General features: G+C 41.8%; 2 long non-coding RNA genes across 2 annotated transcripts; one reads left to right on the plus strand and one right to left on the minus strand.

Annotated features, from left to right (window-relative positions):
- The first annotated feature begins 7,181 nt into the window (after positions 1-7,181).
- Positions 7,182-19,759, plus strand: LOC121692807. Its single transcript, XR_006025347.1, has 3 exons — positions 7,182-7,266; positions 15,684-15,686; positions 19,749-19,759. It is a non-coding gene; the product is annotated as an uncharacterized LOC121692807 (long non-coding RNA).
- LOC121692806 lies at positions 11,228-21,103 on the minus strand. The gene is made up of 3 exons (XR_006025346.1): positions 21,092-21,103; positions 19,234-19,240; positions 11,228-11,364 (listed from the first exon to the last, which is right to left on the minus strand). It is a non-coding gene; the product is annotated as an uncharacterized LOC121692806 (long non-coding RNA).
- Positions 21,104-23,208: the final 2,105 nt, after the last annotated feature.

Below are 23,208 nucleotides of genomic sequence, written 5' to 3' on the forward strand. Positions count from 1 at the left end.
TCTGCTGCGCATTTTTTCTTGGCCAGTTTTGTAGACTGAACAGCCCCCCCAAAAATAGCCTACTATTTCATATAAATGAACATTTCCAAGGCTCCAGTGCCCCGAGGATGTTAAAGACCTACACTTTTATGTGCAGAGAGAGCTGGAGCGAGAGACGCGGTTGATGTTTACCTAACAGGGCATACATACACTTACATATACATATACATACACATACAAAACAAACATTTTATCTTTAAAGTTGCTCAGTAACGTGTGGGTGTAACTCACTGACACTGAAGGCAGAGTCCTCACTACACACACTCACACACACACATATATATATATATAAGATGCTACAAGATGCTATAGAAGATGCTTATGAATGTATAATCTTGCAACAGATTTAGTAAAAGGTAGACATCCATTACTAATACATGATAACATGAAGCATTACAACATATATAATGTTGAAATGTGCACAAAACATACCAGTGACTCAAATTCATTTCTGGTCTTTAGTAAGTGATTTGTCATGGTCTTGTCAAGGGGTTATTGCTTCTTTCATAGCTGTCGCCCCAAGGGCTAATCTCAAATGGATTCATTTTTTATGCCTCCTCTGCCTCAGCATTGTCTTTTGGCAAAATTTGTGTGAAATGGTGTGTGAAAATGATGTCTTATACAGGTGCAGTATGTGTTTGCAACCAAAGTGGCATGTCATTTGTCATGTAGATGTAGTACAGAGAAATGACATGTCAGAGTCAGTTGCCTCCCGGTAGTAGAACGGGGGTTTAGCATCCTCTGGCCACTGTGGGCAGCATTACTGAGGCCCAAGGGATCATGATCAAAGGGCTTATCTTGATCAAAGGAGGCAATCAGTGCAGGACGATCAGGCACAGGGCCGTGTAATCATCATCTGCTCCATGAAAAGGCCTTAAATCATGTACAATTACTTAGACATACACATCAGAGCGAGAGAGAGAGAGAGTGAGAGAGAGAGATTTAACTCTGTGCACATAGAGTATGTCAAAGGCAATCTCTGGTCACCTCTCTGATTGTGATTGTCAGGATATGTAGATCAGTCAGGAGGAAAGGGATCACTGCCGGCTATGTGATGCCACATGACTTTATTTACCTGTGCCTCGGAGGAGAACACCTGTTATCTCCTCTCTGGCACCTTGTGCCTCCCCTAGGGTTGTTATCTCTTTCATTTGTGCCATTGTCCTGGTCCTATGAATGACATATTTTGTTTGTTTGGATCCCACTACTCACAAGAATTAAGTCAAGGAGGTGCTTCATCAACTGTGAGGAACCAGAGAAGCTGACCTTTTGTTGGGTTCAAACTAACACACACACACACACACACACACACACACACACACACACACAATGACATGAAACAGGGTCAAGGTGTGTTAGATTTTGTCAGGTGTAATGTTACAGACAGGAGGCCCAAGCCCCAAGTCTCCTTCTGGAGACAACACAGTCAGCTCCGTGTGTCGCTCCAGTGCTCCCTAATGCATATCACCATCTTTAACCAAACAGCACATTTTCTGTCTCTGCCCAAATGAGTGAGTATAATCTCTCAAATGTAATATGATATGAGGGAAATCATACAAATTTTTAATACATGATAATCATATATTTATTTTCACATTTGCTGTAGCATTGAAACTCTCTGAAAGATGCGTGGGAAAGCACAGCGAGTTATTCACTAGTTCTTCTATGATGACTTTCTCCATTTAACATGAAGTCATGAAGACATTCGACATGAAGTCCCAGCATTTGTCATAAAGTCCCAGCATTTGTCATAAATGACCAAAGTTAAACTGCAGTCTCCTAAGGGTGCGCATCAGCTGTGAAATACCCTCATCTGTATCCTATCTGCTGTATGCCGTGCGTAGAGGGGAGGGAGGAGGTGTGGGAGGTGATTAGCATCGTGAGGCTCAGGTGGCGGGTTTACACAGGCGGATCAGACCACAACAGTAGGCACATTTCTAAGCGTAGCCAAAAACAAAATGAGAGTGGAAATAAGCCACTGTTCTACAGCACTAAGACTCTTAATGGGGTGATGAACTTTATCTTCGAGCGATCACTCTGCTATTAAGAACTCCACGTTCAGCCCTGGCTCACTTAAGCATCTATAAATCAAACGATAGGGGGAACAAGAGAGACCTGGAGGTTGTTCAGTAGTAAATTGGCTGTGACATGACATGACTTTGCAAGCTTTTTCCAAATGGATCACACTGAGCAGAACAGTGTGTAATGAGGAGGCCTGGATACTTGGCTATGGATTTAAACAGCTTGTTCCCTCCCCTTCAGAGCCTGTGGTTTTATATAATGGTGTAAACTGGAGCAGAATTAACTATGTCAGGAGCAGTGTGATTCTCTGGTGTATTGAAATCACATTGTTTCCCCAGATGCACTGTGGACCAGACTGTAGCACAGAAAAAATAGAAGCACAGTCACATGAAGAACAACAACATTATTCAAATCATAAGGTGGAAAGAGCAATGAAAATGTAATTTACAGTGGACCAAGACGTGCTATGTGCAGTTAATGTAGAAAAATAAAACACTTCAGAGACCAACAAAATGACAAAAGTGTAAAATAAAAGATAATTCATGTGTTATAACACCCATGTGCATTCTCTGTATCTTGTTTCTTGATTCTTGATCTGTAGCATAAAAAACCTGCAAATGTATGAGGAATAATGCATAAGACTATTGAGAATTTTCACTATTCTCTCAATATCACATTATTGCTGCAGGCATTTTTTATTTTCTAACATCTACATTCTATATCGTTAAGGGACATCATTTTCTCTAGGTTTCTGCGTGAACTTTACAAGGCGAACAGTTTTTTCCTGCACACTGCTGTTGGAGAGGAGTTAAATTACAGTGCACACTGCACACACACATCTTCACAAAGTTGCACACCGTCTAATAAACGTCTGCATTGTTCTCCAGCCTGTAAGTCTGACTAATTATTATGATCAGGTCAGCAACACATCAGCCTCCTGAGCACACAAAGATTACACTCTAACGGCTCTTGGTTTGCGCTATTCATAATTCACCATATACTAATTCTCCCTTCCATCAACATATCTTCCACAATGCTATACTCAAGGTTGATGCCCTTCTCATTGTGAGATTTATGGAGTTTAATAACATTCTAAATGAGCATTTAACCCAATTCAGCCTCCTTACATTCTACTGCTGTGTGTGTATATGTGCACACGGGTCATGCATATCCATGAGTGGTGTACGCCGTAATGAGATTTCAGCAAGCAGATGATACCTGCAGATGATTCACAGGGCGAGATTACAAATGAGGCGACAGGAGCTGGGGTCCAAGAAGACGCATCTCGGCATCACTGCATCACCGCAGCAACCAGGAGAGGATGGATTTGAGTCATCTGGGCATGATGGTTATGGTTATGGTTATGGATTTAGCAGACGCCTTTGTCCAAAGCGACGATGATGATGCATGATGTTGGCGGCGGCAGTTGCGTGGAAGTTGAAAGAGAGATGATGAGCCGGATCACTCGTCAAGGTCGTTGGGATGAGATTTAAAGTGGAGGATTTAGTTCGTTAAGGGCTTCGGGGACTTCAGGCGCTTGAGGGACCAATTCCTCAAATCACATTTTCGCTCACAAACAACACTGTGAGAGCTGTCGATTTGGAACCCAATTTAAGGTGTACATAAACTCTGCAGTGGCTGTGATTAATGTGGTAGTTGTGCCCTCAGTGCTCTATGAGAATGTAGCATGGATGCACAATGTGTGTGTGTGTGTGTGTGAGAGTGTGTGAGTGAGTGACAGAGAGAGAGAGAGAGAGAGTGCATGTTCCATGGCGAAGAGACACTCTCAGGGAATGGTGCCATCGCCATCTGACTGGGCCCATACGATAATCTCATTAATTCATTGGGTGTCTATGAATAAATAAGTGCTGGAGGGGAGAGAGGAGGTGGGAAGCAGTTGGGGGGAGCGTCTGCCTGGGAGGCTAGCAGTGAACATGCTGCTCGCCCGTCACCTGCGCCTGGTATTAATTAAGGGCACCATAGTAATTATTATTAATCTGACTCACAATGATCTTCACAGAGACTCCTCTCTTGTAAGCAACTAAGGCGGAGAGGAATCATGTTACTCACAGTTCCTGCGGCAAGACCCCACTGACCGTAGCCATGGACCATGAGAACAAGAGCTAAACAAGTAAAGGCATCAGATGAGCTTCCCTTCTTACTAGGGATGCACGATATCGGCGGCCAAAATATTATTGGCCGATAAGTGAAAAAATTAAAATATTATTATCGGTCCGATAACAGAATTCTGGCCGATAATTTGCGCCGATATTTTTTAAAGTCCTAATTTAGGCCTACGTAAGGTCCGTCTGGCTACACTGAGCTACTTGAGCTTGGTTGGCTATAATTTTTCCTCAATATAATGTCAGCGGTGTGAATGTATTTCACCACTCTAACAAAATCTGTGGATATGCATTCATTTGGGAATCTGTGCATCTCAAAATCGTCTCATGAATGATCCGCCATTTAACCTTACCAGAGCGGAGCTCAGCCCTATCTAGAGCCGTCTTGTCCTGGTGTGTTTGCACTTCACCGCGCTGATCGGGGAAACAAATAAGCAACCTCGTTAGTGGGACGAGTAGGCTACATAAGTAGGCCTAGTTCTAAGTTGTGTTTTAGTATTGTATTTGCATTACGTTAACTTGGGTTTTGTATTACTTCCTAGAAATATGCTAACCATTCCTGCTTCAGTTCCAGACAGGTCATCATAATAAGTTATTAAAACCTTCGGGGCTAACCCCTTTCATTTCTGCTGCAGCAGGTTGTGCGCAACAGAGTAGACGGACATAAGATACAGTCTAAGGAGTTGCAGCTTTATTCAGTTGAAACCAGGGCCGGAGCTACGTGGTGGCCAGGGGGGGCCACGGCCACCACTGGTCAAAGCTTGGCCACCCTGCTGCCCCCCCCCAGCTCCGTTCAGTGAAAAGTAAAAAAAAAAAAGAATTGCTGCCGTTTTCGACAACACTTTGCAAAGCAGGGACTGAACCAATTACTGCACTCTATCTACGACCATTGGCCCAGTCAGGAAGTGTAGCCTACGGTTCTGATCACATCGTGAGTAGGCCTAGTGCAGCAGCAGCAGCAGCGGGACAATTCAAGTCATCTGTTAAAAACACTTGACAGTAGACTAGGCTAGCCTACTACTTAACCTCAGTAACAGGTGAGTTGATGAGTTGGAACATTAATGCCAAGATGTTAGAATGTGTCACGAATCATAGCCAAGTGAGCTGCGTTGGGCTGTCCTTGTTAGGTAGATAGGCTCTGACATTGATGTGTGGGGCTGATCAAAAATAATCGGATGCCCGCGGGAACGCTGTTACAAGAATATTTCGATAAAATTTGGATGAAATGCAAGCATATTAGGCACATATCTCCAGATGGCTCCAGGTAGGCTAATAGGGCCTAGCCTAGGCTACTTTATAAATACATCATTTGCTGACTGCGTGTGGTTCTTGCCATAGCTGGTCAGGCAGAGGCAGGCTGCTTTGCCTGAATTCTTTGTTACATTGCTCCGGAACTGTTCATCGCAGCGAGATGAAACCTTAATTGCGTGACAGAGCAGAACGAGACTAAACACTTGTCTGTGCGATCAAGTATGAAAAGAAAAATAAATATCATGTAATTAAATAAAATTGATTCATATTTACAGTTCACCTGCGCACCCATTACTCTAGTTTGAATTACTCGCGAACCCGTGATCGCATAGATATGGCAAGCATATCAGAAGAAAGAGGAGACACAGGGCTATCTATTGGTATAATTACCAAGTATATCGTTCCTTCTGGGCTATAAAAACAGACAACGACGTGACTGCAAAATAAAATCATGTACAAAAACCAACGCTGCACACCCATTAGCCTACTCTCGTTTGAATTAGTCCCAACTCACGAACCCGTGATCGGATAGATATGGCACATGTCAGGTGAAAGATGAGAAACAGAGCTATCATTTGATACCAAGTGCATCCGTCTGGGTTATAAAACAGACGAAATGACATCAAAATAATAACTTAATATAGCTCGACTTACCCCACGTTTTTGTGTGTTGTGGTGGCAAAGTATGTTCATAATCCAACGCTATCATGTGTTTCTCTATGGCAAAGCATGTTCATAATCCGGTTTTGAGATCCTAGCAAATTCCTGCATGGCATCCAATTTATTCGACAAAGAAACACCTTTTTGCCTTCACTTTGTTCATGACAATGCAGTAAAAAGTTGTTTTAGAATCATCATGAGTGTACAGAACATGCAAACTCGGGTTCAGTCAGGTCAGATCAGCTCGTGTCACAGATATGGAGTGCAGAAAGGGCATTTTTCATTACTGTGTCAATGGCACTTACAATGACCAGGATAACTGCTTATAACTAAAGGTAGTGAGAATGGCCAAAAATAGAGTAGCCATAGGGCTAAATAAAAAAAAAAAACATTTATTTCCATAAGGCACACCACATATTTTTCACATTTGCTCAGCCCCAGAGAATCCCTCCACCATGGCAATGATATTGCCAGATTCAGAACAGTCTGCCCTATGCACACATGTGCCAGCTTGCAGTGGTGAGATACATGTAAAAATATAAGAATTTTTATTATACACGTTTTGTATTTTTATTATTTAAAAATCAAAATGAAATCAATGCAAGTATTAATACATTAAATAGTGGCAGATCTGGGTAGCTGAGACTCTGTTAAAAAACAATATATAGCATGTGTGTGTGGCACTTACATTGACCAGGATAAATGTTTCTAAGGTAGTGAAAAAGCCCTTAAAACAGTCTAGGGTTCTAAGGGTTAATTTCTTAATTCAGAGCCATGTTACTTACAGCCAAGTACTTGGAGTGGATATCAGAAAGAAATATAGTTTGGCCATCAGTATGAGATCAAATATATACATATAATATTTGTAATATTTATTATTGTTCTTTGAGTTAACATCATTTGAATAAAACTGATTAAGTAAGGTGCATTATCATAATATTTTTTATTGGCATTGACCTATTTATGGAAAATATGTTGAGTGGCCAACAAACTGACCTGTGTATCAGTGTTGGCTTTGCACAATTTATTGCCATTATTAAAATAGGTTATCCTAATCTTCAAAACTTTTTGAGTAGTTTTCAAATAGTAGTTTTGATTCCCAAGTGCCATCCCAATAAAAAGTCTGGACCCAGCTGGCCCCCCCTATAAAATAATCCTGGCTACGCCCCTGGTTGAAACTAAACATATGTTTCCCTCACAAACTCTGATTTGGTCACTAAACTGTAGCTTATTCCCAGCTGAGCCGTTTATGAGCGTTTAGTCCTAAATTAAAACGATTCATACTCTCTAGCCACTCACTCGCAATTCACTGACGTCAGGTTCACTTAAAGGAGCCACACATACCGTAGGGCTAGGCTACTGTTATGTTGTTGACTGCCGCACTATTGAGGACTATTATGAGTTCTGTCCATCATTTGGTGGTAGGTAAAATTACTGCAATAAAATTATGCTTATTAAATGCTTTCCCCAAATCACTTTTCACAATTTTTTTTCTAGAGTAATATTACTGTCAGAGGCCTCAAGTAGTTAACCTGACCCTAGCCAGATGAATTTCGCTCCGCCTAGCTTCACTCACATCCATCTGGGACCTCTTCCATTGAGAGTGATTTCTGCAACCGACTTTATGGTTCAGGCAATCAGGACGCAGGGCGGGAGTTTCACAGATGTGACATAGCGTAGAAGCGACTGTGAGACTGTTATTAGCGTCACGGGTTGGCTTCGATGTGAGTGGTTGAAGTAGCACGTCAATAGATGACGGACAAGTGGCTTATTCAATCATATGCAAGCATTTTTTTATTAGGCCCAGCCTTCTGAAGCAACACTTCAATAGATCGGTTCCAGATGGATGAGTGGAGCTAGGCGGAGCGAAATTCATCTGGCTAGGGTCAGGTTATCAAGTAGTACGTGTTGGCAACAATATCTCAAGCAGCATCACACTGAGCACGGGGCCCCCCAAGGCTGCGTGCTCAGTCCGCTGCTCTTCACCCTGCTGACGCATGACTGCACTGCAACCTACAGCAACAACCACATAGTGAAATTTGCTGACGACACAACTCTGGTGGGTCTCATGACCAAGGGCGACGAGACTCAATACAGGATGGAGGTCGACCTTCTGACCACGTGGTGCAGGGACAACAACCTCCTGCTGAACGTCAGCAAGACCAAGGAGATTGTTGTTGACTTCCGGAGAGGTCACACCCAACACCTGCCACTGACCATCGACGGTGCTGTGGTGGAGAGAGTGAGCAGCACCAAATTCCTGAGGGTGCACATCAGTGAAGACCTCTCCTGGACCACCAACACTGCATCACTGGCGAAGAAAGCTCAGCGCCGCCTGTACTTCCTGCGGAAACTCAGGCGAGCAAGTGCTCCACCAGCCATCATGACCACATTCTACCGAGGCACCATTGAGAGCATCCTCTCCAGCTGTATCGCTGTGTGGGGCGGAAGCTGCACTGAATACAACAGGAAAGCCCTGCAGCGCATAGTGAACACAGCTGGAAGGATTATTGGTCCCTCACTCCCCTCCCTGAAGGACATTTACACCTCCCACCTCACCCGCAAGGCGACCACAATTGTGAGTGATGCAAGTCACCCCGCTCACAATTTGTTTGATCCACTGCCCTCTGGGAAGAGGTACAGAAGCCTGCGCTCCCGCACCACCAGACTCACCAACAGCATCATACACCAGGCTGTTAGGATGCTGAACTCTCTCCCCCCTCTCACCCCTCCACCCTCAGCCACATAACATCCTGGACTTTTGGATCCACAATGGCTGCCTTGCACTACTCCACTTGTACACTTGCACACTTTGCAACTTGTTGTTGTTGTCCTGTTGTCCTGAAAACACTTCTGAACACACTTCTGCTGCTCTTACATAACTTGCACCACTATGCCACTTGCATACTTAGGTCAAACAGAACTACCTCAGCCATTTATTGGCCTGACTTTTGCACTATTATATTGACTGTCTACTGTATGCACAATTGCACAATTTCAACCAAATTTTGCTGCTCTTATTTCTTCATTGTATGTGCCTTCTTATTTACTTGTTATATTGTTTACTTGAATATTATGTTTGTCTGTGGACCTAATTGGTTAAAATATGTCTTGTCTCCACCGTGGGATCTCTTTGTATGTCTTGACATGTGAAGAAATTGACAATAAAGCAGACTTTGACTTTGACTATTATCGGTTATCGTATCGGTATCGGCCACAACAAACCAATAAATATCGGTTATCGTTATCGGCCCTAAAATTCCATATCGGTGCATCTCTACTTCTTACTGGGTGATACAATCATGTTTCCATGAGGAGTTGATGGGTATCCACTCATGGAAATTAGGCCATATATTAAACAGAGGATATGCCATAGAGTATAGAGTAGTATAATTTATATTTATATTTATGCATTTCCTTCCTCGGTTTCTCTTACTGTCACTTTGTCTTCAGTTCTTTCTTTTTTCTCACTCGGATATATAGCATGTCACAGCCAGATATTTAACATACACAAACCGGGTGGGTTTTATAGACCTGGTGGGAGTTCTCCAGCCTACAACAAATCTGTTCCCCACTCCCAGTGGTACCTTGTCATCTGACAGACATCACCACCACAAAGTGGATCTGTCAGGCATCATACAGTGTGCCAATTAAGGGTGAGTCCCTTGGTAGAGCAAGTGGTGGATTGCACCTTCGGAGACTCCAGCTCCTGTCGCAGAAACAAATCTCCAGGTGCAAAAACCAACTTTGATGTGCATGAGATTACTCCCTCACCTGTCAGTCAATTCAATGGGAACTTGAACGAGGAACGCGACAAGGGCCTGTGGAAGAGGAGCCACTTCTCAGAAATCTTCCTGGATATTCACCGAGCAGCTAAATAAGTCAGACAGCTGCTGCTATGTTTCTACCACCCTCTTCTGTAGCTGCTGAACCTCAGGATATTTGAGATATTATGCATAATCTTAGGTAAAGTTCACCTGACATTACCGCATGTGTCGCTTCGAGAATTTAATCTTCCAGAGGTCTCTCTTGGATGCTGACCTCATCAACCCCACAAGCGCGGTGAAGCCACAGACGAAATAGTGGAGTGGTTGAGTTCCGCTCCACTAGTATGCTCCTCTCGGCTCACGGAGCTCTTTCTCAAACTGGAAATATCAAGAGATATATTTCCTCACAAACTACAAGCTAATGCACACACGTGACACACAGAGACACACAGATAGATAGACAGACAGACTGACTGACTGACTGACTGACTGACAGACAGACACAGACACACAGACACACACACACACACACACACACACACACACACACACACAGGAAACAAGTGAGTTCACGAGTTTGTGCCTGCTGTGCTCTTGTTCCATTGTTGGCAGAAACTATATTGAAAACCACAGGCAGTCGTCGGTGAGGTTTGAATGGAAAGCGCAAAAGCTGAGTGCAGACAGCTAACTGTGACATTGTGCTGTGACCTTTTATAGGGTCCGTCCACCTCGCATGTCCTGCTCAGCTTGAATTATAGCATTCATTGACCTCCCGTCCTCCTTTCCCTTCTCCACACCACTTCCCTCTTTCTTTCTTTCTGTTTTTTGTCTCTCGCTCCTTCTCCCCGCTAGACTCCAGGTACACCAGTCTTCGGCGTACTGCTGAGCTGAAAATGACAGTGACAAATCTTTTGAAAGCAGCGGAGAAAAAACACAGAAAAAGATTCTGTGGAGGCGAGTGGTTGAGGGGACCATTTTATGTACCACCCTATATTTATAGAGAGCTTTGACATCAATAATACATCAGGTCTAAAATAGGCGGCAGCAGGCAATGTGGTTTCTGTCTTTATAGTCAACTATGAAGTGAATTCTGACACAATGAGAGTCCCCTTATCAAATCAGCATTCACCAGCCTTTCAAATTTGCCCTTCAGATTACATTGTCACATTTAATGAGAATATTCAATATCTAACTTTGAAGAAGTCAAGTTAATTAGCCAGTGTAATTTTGAATTGATAAGTTTCTTTAAAATGGAAAAACAAATGCTCATCATGTGGTGTCAAATCCACATTAAATAATACAAACTCAAAAGAAGTCCGCACACTGTGGATGTATACTGCAGATGATGGCTTTAATGCACTCCGGAGCATTAGTGAAGCAAGTAAGTAAGTGAAAGCTAAGCTAAGCAAAGTGAGCAGTGAGCAAAGTGAGCTAAGTAAGATAACATCCTCTGGCTGTTGTCCAGCCTTTATACCCCTTCAAGTCATCCCAGACAAGTCACTCTATGTTTACAGATAACTGACCAAGTAATATATGGTACTCCACCTTTGCCCTCTCATCCTGTTATTCCTACATTCTTTAGGTTGTGCCATTCTTTAGGTTTTGCTTACATTTCCTGGCACCAAACCTTGTCTATGCCATTTTCTGCCAGGCCTGCTCTTTCACTTAAACCAGTCTTCCTTTCCCACACTGAACATACTACAGACTTCAGTTTCACAAAACAATGATATTACACAGAATAAAGATACTACATAAAATATATATAAACTAAAGGATATATGTCAATAAAAATCACAACAATCATTAGAAACACCTTGCTTATGATGAGATGGAAAGAGGCTGATGTTAATGGCTGTTAGGTAAGGGACAAGATGAGATGAGGGAAAAGGCTGATGTTAATGGCTGTTAGGTAAGGGACAAGATGAGATGAGGGAAAAGGCTGATGTTAATGGCTGTTAGGTAAGGGACAAGACTGTATTCAGGCTGCCAGTATGGCACTTGTCTTGGTAAGTGAAACAGCTTGGTCTTGGTCAAGATCGTTAATTTTTTAAACCACCAACTCGCCACCACTGTAGATGCATCAAGAAACATTCACTCAGGAAGTCCCTCCATTCAGAAGAGAGGGTGACTTTGACCTTTCCCAGGCATTTTTGAGTGGAGGTAAAGTGGATGCTAGCAGCCTGGGTCTTTGTGGAGAGGCCCAGCAGGAAACATGGTCTCTAATGGGATCCTGCAGATAGCACCTCTCTTCTGTGGCACGCATCCCCCAGCAATACATCAGCCTCTAAAGGACAGCGCTCCGCATCCCGGCCCAGGAGGCAATTTCCTAAACCCGTTACGGAGTGCGCTCCTCTCGGGGAGGCAACCTTTTCCCAGGCCCCGGTGGCCCGCCTACCTGAGAGGGAACAAATGGTCCTGGCCTTATCTGCTGCAGTGGATCCAGACGGGTAATTAAGACCTTATCGAGCTCCCCAGGATCGGTGAGCGGAGCGGCGGGTAAGGAGTGCAGTCAATCGCCCACTGGCATCAGGGACAGAACAGGAAACGGGAGGGGGATAATAGTAGCAGAGGGAAGAGAGGTCTGATATAGGCAGGTGGGTGGGTGACTCAACAGAATATCAAACATCTAAGATTGAGTTTCAGCAGTGAGGAGGAGCAGGAGCACCAAGCTCAACATGATTCACAAATACAGTCGTGTTTATTTTTTTGAATCTTTCGCATCACAAAATGTAATATCATCTAAAGAGAATATATTAGTTTGATATTATACAAGTTTTGATATTAATGAAGAATTACTGTGAAAATAAAGCTGACATGTAATTTGCAGCCTTGTTGAGAGCACCCTTAAGTTTTGCACTTGTAATTTTGTCAGACTATGGTGAATGCACAACAGACGATGAAGTGATACAGTAAGAATGTTAGGGAACACCCATATCAAACATGTTTATGATGACAGAGCGGCCTTAGACCACCACCATGTCACACTACTTTTATATTTTATATTGTTCAAGAATGAAAGATAGAGTGATATACTTGTGTACCTGTCTGGAGAGCTGACAAGTCAACAGTCAATATGCTTAGCAAACATATCAAAAATAGTGAAGTTAAGATGAAAAACACCACCACAGATCTTCCAGCTTCACCTTCCATCTTAAATCTTTGAGATGTCAGACCTGTTGTAAATGTGTGATGTTCAGCCATCTTGTTGCAGTCATTGTGTTGACAATGTTGTTTTGGCCAATTCTGATAGATTTTCTTATTTGATGTACCATTTCTACTACCTAAAAGATCTGCCTGGCAGAGATGACAGTGAGAATTAATCTACCATTGTTTTGTGGTTGTGGGATAGCCGTCATGCCATTAATTAAGTCTAATTTCTAACTTCAAGCTCGGCGGCAAACAACGCCTATACAGCGTTAGAAATAAGTATTGAATGCTTCAACATTTTTTTCAGTAAGAATACTTCCAGTGAGGCTATTTCCATGGCATTGTCACCATTAGTAGACATTAGTATTAACTCAGGTAATCCCACCCATATAAAATTAAGCCTCCACCTCCAAACTTCACTGTTGGTTTGTTTTTTTTGGGTGGTGTACAGTGCCATTTCTCCTCCAAACATGGTGATTATGACATCCAAAAAGTTTGATTTTGCTCTCGCCTGACCAGACTACATTCTCTCAATATTTCATAGTCTTGTCCAAATGGTGTGAAGTAAACTTTAAACAAGCTTCGACAGTTTTTCTTTAGTAATGGAGTCATGTGGGGTAAGCGTGCACAGAGGCCATGGCGGTGCAGTGCATTGCCTATGATTTACTCTAACAATTGTACCTGCTGCCTCCAAGTCTTTCTGGAGCTTTCTCCAAGTGGTCCTCAGCTCTTGGGCTACTCTTCCCATATCCTTTTATCTTCCTGGTCATAATCTCTGATGCAGTGATGTTCTTTCCACTTGCAGATAATGGCCCCAGTGCTGCTTACTGGAAGATTCTGAAGTTTTGAAATACATCTGTACATCTGTAGCCAGTTCCATTGATATGTTTTGCAACAATAAGGTTGCAAAGGTCTTGGGAGAGGTCTTTGCTTTTATCCATCATGAAATGTTTCTTGTGTAATACCTTGGTAACAAAAACCTTTTTATAGCCCATCAATGTGTACTAACCCAGCTTATATTAATTTGCACAGATAGGAGGGATAATTACTCTCTAACTACTGCAATTCTAGTACATAAAATCATGTGGATTTTGGCAGTGTGAAAGGGCCTACTTATAGATTCCAGCTCGTTCCTTGCCTTTCCTTGCCTTGGTTTACACGCTTTCTTAGCGTGTTTAATACTTTTTTCCTGTGCCATTCCACTTTATTACACATAACTATTATAATTATATAGTATAATATAGTATAATTATAATAATTATTTTACTACATTATCAGAGTTTTCATTACATTCTTATGAAGAGGTGGAGGATGAACATGTAAAGAATCAGCCGCACCAGTGTTGCTTACTGAATGGAAGTGCCCTCAGTGCCTCTATACCAGAGCTGCCTCTGGGCTATAGACCCCTTCAATGTTTGTAATCATCCAGAGCCTAGGTTAGGTGCGCGCAGCATGGGGTCAGAAAAATGGTGCAGCTAATAAACCAGCATGTTGAGCTGTCAAGGTATGCACTGTCATTGTTACCCAAGGGCCGTAAACCGTACCTTAATAAATTAGTCTTAGCTAATGCCGATTGTCCGCCTGATCCTGAGCTGATAACAGAATGGGTAGACGACGTTAGCAAGTGGCCATTAGCCCAACATATATGGCTATCTGGTTGACCCAGCGTGTTCCAGCCCAGCGTGTATACATAAAAAAAGTAGTACAAGTAGGCATTTTTCTTGACGCTTCTTTGACGTTTCAGTCAATTCACACACACAATTCAATGGGATGGAAAGCTTGTTCTGATCCCGACATGCGCACACCTTTTCTGTGACGTGGACCGTGAAGGGTCACACATCTCTGAGTCTGACAGATTTATTACCAGATACCCTACCATCAGCATGAAAACTGAAGAGCTACGACAACACCAAAGACACCAACATCCACACCAACAACAATCATCATCATTGCCATCACCATTGACTTCTACATGCAAATCCTACATACTTTTAAGTGACTGAATGACTGACGATAGGTGCTGAATGAGGGCCATTGCCATCAAAGCAGTTCGTATAAGCTTACTCAACTCAAAGTGTCTTGTTACATCTGCAGCCCAGAGATTTCTGTCAGTGCTCCATGATGAGGAAACTGTGGCCTGAACTCTTGTCTAAAGCAACATACAGTCAGAAGAAATATTTCAGATCATGTTACATGTGTTCTGTGGCAATGGAACTTCTGACATTGAAGCAGCCACTCTGTTTGCAGAAATCACAATAGAAATTCAGCATGGCTATACATGTCATGTGGGAAATGACATCAGTTTGATGGGGTCAATGGGTATGACTGACATGTGCTTGACATTAGCAGCCCTGGCTTAATATGGGACTGCAGTCCAGGCTGGTAATACATGAATAAAGAAGAGGATTTAAATTATTCACACCCACCCACCACCTTTTCATTAATCTCAGGTTTCTCCAAAGGCCCTCACCTCTACTGCTTCAGTTATTAATAACTTCCTCATATTGGAGGGCAGAGATATAGAGTAGCAGCAAAAGGCCCTCATACATGATACACTATCTGGATGCTGTCACTCTGATTTCTTGTTGAACAGTTGTCGCTGGTATTACATTTGGTCCTACATTGGTTGTACCAGGGACATGTTGCACCCCAACCAATTATTGAAAAGCTTGAGCCTGTGATGTCATTCAATTGTGTGAGGACAGACACATTCCAATACAAACACTAGATGTCAATCCATGTCTAACAAATGCTATATAGCAAAATGGTGAAACAGGTGCAGCAGAGTGGTTTCAGGTTAATGCGGTGTAATGTTTCCTGTTTAAAGGTACACTATGCAAGTGTTTCACCTTTATGAAGCCAATTTGATGGTAAATGAACTTGTAATAGGCAGTTGTTCACCTAGCATAGCTATAGACGTGGCGAGTCGCTACAGAGAAAAACAGCCATGCAACTTGATCGCGATAATTGTGAAACATTACCTTCAGTCAGTATAGATATAGCTTTTTGGAGATAGTTTTTGCCTGTTGTTTATCCTTCACCTCCACAACAAAAGCGTTTGCATTGTGTACAGGGGGAATAAGTCATGAGAAGTTTGCTATTTACTGTACAACAGCAGAGTAAAATATAAATATATCGCGACTCTAGAGGGAGCTCTACAGTCACCAAGAATACCTAAACCTGCATAGTGTACCTTTAAGTTAATGGACCTCTGTTCGTTAAAACACAATTGTACATGCATATGAGTTGGGGGGGGGGGGGGGGGGGGTGCTTCATGTCCATGGAACAACACAAATGTAACTCCTTGAGCAGCATCACATTGCCATAGTGTCTATGTGTGTTTTTGACCATTATGGATCTGAAACGTTGTGCTTCAGATCTTGTCATATTGACAGGATATGTTAGCAAACACAGGCATGGATGCTGGTTTTTATTTTGGTGTGCGACCAAACTGGATGACAGGTGATTAGTGATACAGTGTCTGCCACCTGACAGAGAGTAGGGATCTGCTGCGGATGTAACACAAAGAGACAGGGAACTCTTATGACAGATGGCGGCAATGGAGTGGAGTGGGCACCATGACAAAGGTGTCATAGAAAGCATTTGTGCACTCACTATAGTCATAAATAATGCTGCTGTAGGGACGTTTTCTTTGCAGCGTGCCGTAAGCTCAAAAAGATGACATTTTCCTGGAGGCATAAGAATTTGGCGGGGGACTGAAAGGCAGAGGTATTAAAAATGTATTGAATCTGTTCTCCTTGAAGACATTTGTCTACTTTTGTTGCATGTCTGAAAGCTTAGGATAAAGACCATGTTAATATTTTACTCTGGCCCCAAGGACAGCAGAGAAGAAAGAGACAAAGATGGAGTGCCAATAAGAGGCAAATGTGTAAACTATAGTGCTATTAACCTGTCAAGTTGTTCCAGTCAACCACAGCAGAGCATAAGATGAATTTCTCGTCATTTGTGACCTTGAAATACAAAGGTCATAGGTCATTCTTGAGACATCGAAAAACATGCCTACCTACTGCAACAGCTTAGCCTGACGAGCCAGACCCACATTAAAATGTAGCGTCTGGGCATTCACCGTTCGCAGTGCTCAGTCCGAGGGGCGGGATAATCGGTTGTCTTTCAAATTCCCTCTGCACGCAATAGGACAGCGCTGAGTCCCATGCGTTTTCCCACCAGTGGAGCTAGTTGGCTAGTTCAAACTTTTGCCATCTCAAAACAAGCTTAACTCGTGTCACACTGTTGGCCAACAGCAACATCCATCTTCTTTGTTTTTCAAGTAGCAGGAAATTCAAGCCAACCCGTTGCAACTCTGCCATCAATCATTATGTTAAGCCCGCCTAACGACTCTATACACGATTTGATTGGCCTGATAGAAGTTTAATTTTTCGAGCTCACAAGCCAACGGAGAGTTGCTAGACTAGCCCTGGAAGCAAATGTAATTTCCTGCCGCTAGGGTGCGTCTAGATTTCTAGGCTAGCAACAGCTATGCATTTTAATAATTGACATCTGTTTTATTTGACATGTTATGAAGGAAAAGAATAACACAATTATTCTCCTCCATTTTATGAATGGAGGAAAGTCCAAACATTCATAAAAAATATATATAATTTGTCAACACCGTCAGATGTCAACTCTGTCAGATTTTCTTCCTATAATTTAAAATGAAAATGTTCAGAAAAATAACATAGGGCCTACAATTATTTTTGTTTCAACGCAGTAACTGTTTAATTCAAAGTATCAAATAATTAAAATGACTACAAATCCAGGCTTCTATGACCACCATAAAATATACATCAATTCCGTCAGAAAATGTCTTCTCTGCCATATTAATGTTTTGGTTATTTGCCATAATGATATTTCACATCTGTTGAGGAAAATGTGTTGTTGATTTGATAAAATACAAATTTTCAGACACCGAATGTCATGGAATAATCGGTCCATCCCTGTACAGTCTTATCGATATAGATTCCATCCCTAGATGAGTGAGTTCTCACAGCAGGCAATCAATTGAAAAGCTCCCATGAAAGTGATTAAGGACTTCCTGTGGGCTCCATGGCCGATTGACTTCCACAGGCACACAAAGGCAAGGACACGACCTCAATACCTGGCTGTTGGATGCGCTCTGCTTCGAACAGATTCTCAGGCCAATATCACAGAGAGTATAAAGATAATTTTTCTCAGCTGTCAATGAGATAAAAATGATCCTATCTGGACAAATGTCAAAGACAGCTCAAATAAAGCTCTCAGTCATTTGACCACAGAACATGTGTAGGGCTGAAAAAAAATATGACTTTTGCAAACTTTTGCATCTATATCATATGATCAGAGATGCTGTACATAGGGTCCAGAATGCATACACAGGGTCAGTTGAATTGCAGCTCACTCTTGACTGGTTGCCCCCCCCCAACATTACTTTTGGAAAAGCTCCAGAGGAAAACTCAAGAGGGAATCCTTTTAAAAACAGTGATTCATTGTTTTAAAAGAATTTTGAACCACATTGGACATTTGACAACTGGCATAACAGAACTGTCTTTTTTAAGGGTCAGATTTGTTTGTGCAAACTCGATGTTGGAAATCTTCCATTTCCCCAGGAGGGACAATTAAACAGAAAAGAAAGGGATGCCCTCTTTTTCATCTCATATGGGAGGTGAAGGTGGCCAAAAGGTTGATTGTGGCTAGAGGTTTCAGGCTGTAGCAGAACTCATCTAACTAGAACCTACTAATTGGAAATGGTGGCATATACAATATACATGAAGCATTTTGTTACACTGCATTCCTATTATGAGCTAAAGGTATAAAATAAATGATGTTGAGTAAAATAATGATTCAAGGGGGGGGGGGGGGGCATGGGGGTAGAAAAAGTAGAAAAGCAAGAAATAAAAAACAATAAATAATAATAAAATAAATAATAAAATAAAAAAATAAGGGTAAATAAAAATACAGTTGCACTCATACATTTACACACTCTGAACATACACATGCTAAAGTTGACTAAAAAGAGGAATAAAATCATCTTTTGGAAATTGATCTTATTGCCTTTATTAAACAAACGAGGAATGAGGTTTTTCCTTAAAATACAGAGCCTTATAAGTATACATACCCCTTAAATTAAATTCCCATAGTGATGAAACCTCTGCTTCTCACTTCTGAAGTCTACCATCAGTTCCTTGGTTTTAGACAGGTATGCTCAAACTGTCTCATATACTTGACACCTGTTTTCTGTACTTCTGCTGAATGTGTGACCATTTGCTTTACCGTACAGTTTTTGTTTTTGTAGTTTACCGTACAGTTAATGTACATATTTGAGATAAAGCTGAGTTCTGCTTACCTGTTTACAGTGTTGAGGATCTTGCATTACCCATACTTTTATCTGGTCTGGTCTCCATTTTGTTCTTCTAACACAGTCAACAACAGAGTGTTGCACTCACATCTATTCAGAGTACACAGTTAACAAAAATAGAGAAAGTGTATAAGCCGTCATCCGTAGCATAACGATACAGTATTTGGTTTCATTTCTGAAGTTTAAACTATGCGCCTCTATTTTTTAAACCCAGAGTCCTCTGATCTGACCTTTTGTGTATCATTTCTGATAACCTTTTGTGTATCATTTCTATACACTGTAATCTACCAACCCCTCTAGCTAAATGTGTTGCATGTCCGAACCCTTGTGTCCTTAATTCTAGCTTTAAACTGTCTGTAAAGGAAAGGGACCCTCTTGGCATCACAGTAAAAGTTGGAGGTTGAGGTTGCTAGGACAACGCCATTTAGTCTGGTCTGCAGCCCCATTAGTGCCATTATTCTCCTACTTTTGGAGAGAGAGGGGAGGGGGGGGGACTACACAGGCCTGAGGGGAACACAGAAAAAAGCTCTTTTCAAGCCAAAGCCTTGCATCATACATAAAAGTTATCTTTTGAACAACTAGGATTATACTGTACAACCTAACAGCTGAAGAGACAATGGTGCCTAGTATAGGCTACGTAAGCATTTTTGGGAGACCAAATTGATTTTTTTTTCCTTTCTAACATTTGTGTATTAATATGTGAAACATCCTCAGACATGGACTTATGGAGCCCGGGAGCTGTCATTGCAGATTTTTTTTTTTTTAATCGAGAGAAGGTTTTACTAAAATCTGTACTCATTTAACTAAAACATATAAGCTAATTTTCCTAAATGTGCACTCATCATTTGTTCATTTGAAGTAAATCATGCTCTTGTTTTAATGTCAAAATATATTTTCTCAAAATATATCTTGAGAAATTCATAAGAAATGTAACATTTGCCATAGCAGAGTGAGAAGAGAATAGAATAGAATAGAATAGAATAGGATCTATTCTTTTAGCTGGAAATGTGCTCAGCTCATACACAGCTACGGGAAAGATCAGAGGCTCACTTACAAAAACAAAACAACAAACATCACATGATAGAAGCAGAATAAACTCTGAGAAAATGTGTAGATAAAGTGAGATATCTAAACTAGATCTTTTAAAGGAGGCTGCTATGGGTGTAAAAAAAGCCAAGAGTGATTGAATCTGTATCTTGACAAAAAAGAGAGCCGCAACACTCATGAATAGTCTTCATGGCTTTGAACCTCCCTTGTAGCGCTATTTCACAATGCATCTCTTTACATGAATCGCAACAGAGAGCCTTGACAGGAACATGGCTGATGTTGTCCTCCAAGACTGGCTGATGTGTGATCTGTACACAGCGCATCAAAAGCAGGCCTCTGTTCTCACCTCCTGTGTATTTCATTCCTGGATTACGCTGCGTGCACGCGCGCACACACACACACACACACACACACACACACACACACACACACACACACACACACACACACACACACACACACACACACAGGGATTCTCTCATGCTGGGGTTCTTGGTGCAGGAGCGAGGTTGTGCCTGGCAAGGACGTGATAACTCTAAAGGGATTAACTGCAGAGAAAGCCAAAGAGAGAGTGTCTTGTGAGACCCAGTCCTCCGGCCCCGAAGGCACAAGCATGACACATGTCAAGGACAAAGTCTGCTGGCCAGCTTGCACAACTTTGTTTATTTCAAAGGACAGTAAACAACTCCAACTCCAAACTGTTAACCGACAAGTTATATACTTCAATGCAGAACAAGGAGTGGCAATTAATTGAGAAGGACTGAAACGATGCCCAGGCTTTGTTTGAGGCACTGACCATTCAGTCCAGTGACTCTACTCAAGGATAATTCCAAATAGAGATAGCATTTTGGAGGGCATTTAGGTGTTACTTAATTAATGACTAATCTGCTAGATTCAACTCACAGATTTTAATAAAGATTAATTATGCATATCACATCTTGAATGAATGGACAGGTTACAATAATTCAAACAGATAATGAGTTGAATATTTGCATTAATTAATTTGAACTGGTATAGGTAGTTGTTTTATATATATATATATATATATATATATATATATATATATATATATATATATATATATATATATATATATATATATATATATATATATATATATATATATATATATATGGTCCTATAACATAAATTAAGCAAAGAAAAAATAATATTAAATTAAAAATAATAAACTCCATGCCACAATAAAGAAACAGTTCCACAGATCATAACCTTTCTCTGTCAGAGCTTCATTTATATCCATGTATTTTCTATATAGATCTAAATACTCACATTATGAATTACAAACACATTGGTCATGCATGGGCGGATTATGAACTTTCGGGCCCCTGGGCCCAGATGTATTAAGGGCCCCCCACTTATTGTCGTATATGTGGGAGGGGGGGCTTTGTTATTTTTTGCTAGGTTCTTTACAGCATTGTAAACCCACAATATACATTTGTATATGTCAAAAGACAGTGCCCCGGTATGTTTATGTATGTTTGTCATGACTACCACTTTTATAAAATTTTTAGTGCTACAGACACTATGGAACACTCCTTGCTGTTGGTGACCCCCAATAGCTTTAAAGGGGGCCATAAATGTCTGTGAATGGCGTCTGTGATAAACAGAGACGACTGTCTGACGTTAGCCATGACAATGGCCTCTACATGTTTACATGTCTCCCTGTGGTATGTCAGCACATGGAAGTGTTACTATTGGCTCTCTGCCAGACCTGACCTGAAGGAAAAACAACCTTTGCATTTCCTCTTCCATCGCTTTTTCTTCTTATAGTTATAATATGATTTTCCAATGTTCCACTGATTTTGTTTGAGCTCATTTGACGTCATCACTTTCCTAATTTTAGAGCTTGGTTGGTACTTCGTTGCCTAGTTACCAACCAGTATGTTGAAGCCCCCTGTCGCCTCAAGACAGCTAAGGCAGCAATGGTGAAAAACAAAAATTGAAAGCACATTCAGCAGAGGTGACAAGCAAGAAGTCAGTGGATGAGGAGCTTGACATCTGACATCATTGTCTCCATCACATGCAAATAAATCCAATCCATTAACCATGCAGCCACCCCCTCCAAACACACTCACACACACACACTCACACACAGTCAAAGAATAGTGTATAATCACCATCAACTAATAATGGCCCACATCAACTCTAATAATGGCCCATAAAAGCACATAGGAAACACAGGGGCATGCAATTATGCAAGCTATTAACTGTCTCTTCTAGATATGATGGAGCGGGAGGCCAGAAACAATGCCACTCCACAGGGAGGATAAGCGCATGATGAATACCATCCCCAGAGAATAACAGTCTAATCTTTTGACTTAAAGGGCCTTAGGAACAGATGTCTGAGCCCAGTCAGAGAGGAGGACAAAACAGCACGGCACCTGTCCATCGGAATAACCTGAAACAAACAAGAGCTGGTGCCCCATCCGAGATGTGCATGCTCCTTGCAGAAGTGGTGGAGGCTGGCAACTCAGGTCCACCATCGCCTGGCAAGGAAGGGATAATTACCATCATCATCATCATCATCCCTCTGCCGTCGCTGGCGGGAAAAAAATAATACAGATTACATAAGCACTGCGGTCGCCACTGCAGCCGCCAACTGTGTGTGTTCGCAGCGGAAGACAATGCGGCTTACAGAGACGGAGACAGATAAAAAGTTCTATAAATGCTCTCTTGAGGTCATTGCCGGTCACGTTGGAATGTCATTTCTTTCCCTCCTGCTTGCCTGACATGCTGAGAGAACTGTGAACAATTTAAAGCTGCCACTCCAGACATCCAA

Source organism: Alosa sapidissima, chromosome 19 (genome assembly GCF_018492685.1).
Source record: "Alosa sapidissima isolate fAloSap1 chromosome 19, fAloSap1.pri, whole genome shotgun sequence".
NCBI classification, from domain to species: domain Eukaryota; kingdom Metazoa; phylum Chordata; class Actinopteri; order Clupeiformes; family Clupeidae; genus Alosa; species Alosa sapidissima.